This window comes from Geospiza fortis, unplaced genomic scaffold (assembly GCF_000277835.1).
Source record: "Geospiza fortis unplaced genomic scaffold, GeoFor_1.0 scaffold221, whole genome shotgun sequence".
Classification (NCBI taxonomy): domain Eukaryota; kingdom Metazoa; phylum Chordata; class Aves; order Passeriformes; family Thraupidae; genus Geospiza; species Geospiza fortis.
Window position 1 is genome coordinate 1,428,541 of NW_005054395.1, and position 2,214 is coordinate 1,430,754.

The following is a 2,214-nucleotide window of genomic DNA, read 5'->3' on the forward strand; positions in this document are numbered from 1 at the left end:
CCTCTAACTCTGTTAGTGGATGCCTTAGATGGAAACCACCTGAGAGCTGATGCTGTGGGAGCTCACTAATTATAGTTCTGCCCTCTCTGGGTTATATTCATGGGCCTTCGAGCATCCTTCTGAGTCAGCACTCAATGCCAGACCAACCTGTGCATGCACTCAGCTCCTGTCAGCCTGTAGATGTCCTGGAAAGCTTTGGAGCCATCCCTGTGGGGGCCTCTGGCTCTGTGGGGGTGCTCCCGTCCCAGAGTCCAGCTGAAGGCAGTGGCACCGACTGAAAGCACACAGATCCTGGCACTGACTGGTCTGGAGTCTGCTCTTCACCCAGGACAGACATCACCCAGCACTCAGGTCTCTCCTGTGGAGAATCCCAGAGTGGTCACTGTGTCAGATAATCATAACAGAGTTTGAAAATAGGTTTCACACTCCCTCCTCGTTGTTTTCTTTCCCTCATGAGAGGGGGAGTGGCAAGGCTCCCATCACAAAGAACGTTACTCAGAACCAGAACAGATCTTAGGCACAACACTAAAAACCTGTATGCAATGGAGAAGGACTGGGTGGCTCGAGGGATTGGTAATGGTATAAAGAGCTTTTCACCACTAGGCTTCTGGCTCTGGTCCAGAGGTAGTAACTGAAAGCCACAGTCATCTGATGCCTGCAGAGTTGGCTCTGTAGAATGAGTTGTTGGTCTCTGCATAGATCCTACCAAGCAGGATCCAGATCACAAAGCCACCACCAGAACTGTCATGCTTGCAGGGATTCTCAATCCAAGTACAAAATGAAACAGGAATGAGGATGTTTGATCTGTGTTTGTGGTTAGTAGTTTAGCAGTTTGTGATTGTGATTGTGATTGTGAAGAGTATATTGTTGTTGGGTATTTTTTGTTTTGTGAGGGAGGGATTAAATTAGGAGCAGGTAACCAATATAGCCCCTTGTATTGATACAATCCTAATAGCATTTTCCTTCTGGCATAGTAATGCCTTTATTTTTGGCCTACACCTGGCAACTTCCTACCTGGCTTGGATGCAAACACATGGTCCAGAGGAAGACCGAGCAAACAGAAGGGCTAGGCACTGCTGTATTAATTGAAGTGCCTCCTGCACTGAGTGGTGTAAATAACTTCATAATAAGTGCATCTTACACCTACTGGTGCAAATACCCTATTTACAGCAGTGCAACTTTCCAGGGCTCAGGGTAGAGGTTACTCTTCCATAGGATTCCCAATCACACAGCTCTGAGCACACACTTCTCTAAACAATTTCAGAATATCCTTGCCAGGCTGCTGTCTTGTACCTGTGCAATAAAAAAAATCCAGTACCTTTCTGAGCAATAAATAAACTGAGTTTAACTTGAAGTATTAGGGAAAACAAGTACATACAACCAATATATATTTATACAAGGGCCAGTGTAAACATCAGTCCTCTGTTTTAAAATGAACCTTCTGGTATTCCAGGCACTTCATAATATTGTCTGGGAGTGAAAAATGGACAGAAAATAATTTTCCCTCACTCCCTCTCCTAGTTTGCTTTGGACATTTAGGCACTGCATATCTAGCCAGGTTTATTTTGCTTTTTGCATGGATTTGTTCTCTAAGGGCATTCCATTTTTCACACAGCAACAGAATGTTGAATAATATTGCACAGATATTATTGTAAACATGCATAAATTACTAGAGAGATTTCATAGCCTGGTGAGAGGAGCTGAAATACTATCTTTTAAAATCGGGTGGACTTCCAAGTTCATCATGTCCTTTTGGAATAAGTGGGTAAATTTTTGTTTTGTAGGTAATACTTGCACAATAAATGAGGTCATTGACCTGAACCTTGAAGCTCTTGTAAATAAGCCTCAGTTAGAAGCAACGCCTAAATTAAGTGTCAGTGCTACATCTCCTGGCCTTAGAAACACCCAGGTATCTCCTCTCTCTCATTGTATCTGCTCCTGCCTTCATGAGGGTTCTTCACCCTTTCCACCCAGCAGTTCACTGGGTCTGTGGGGGGTTCACCCTGGCAGGACTCCAGGTGCCCACCAACGCTGCTCTATCACTCCTCATCGGCATGCAGGGGAGAAAATACAACAAGAGGTTCTTGGGTCAAAATAAAGGCAGGGAAAATCCCTTACCAATTACCATAACAGGCAAAACAGACTTAGCTTGGGGAAATTTATTTTTTACCAATCAAATCAGAGTACTGAGAAACAAAACCAAACCTTAAAACA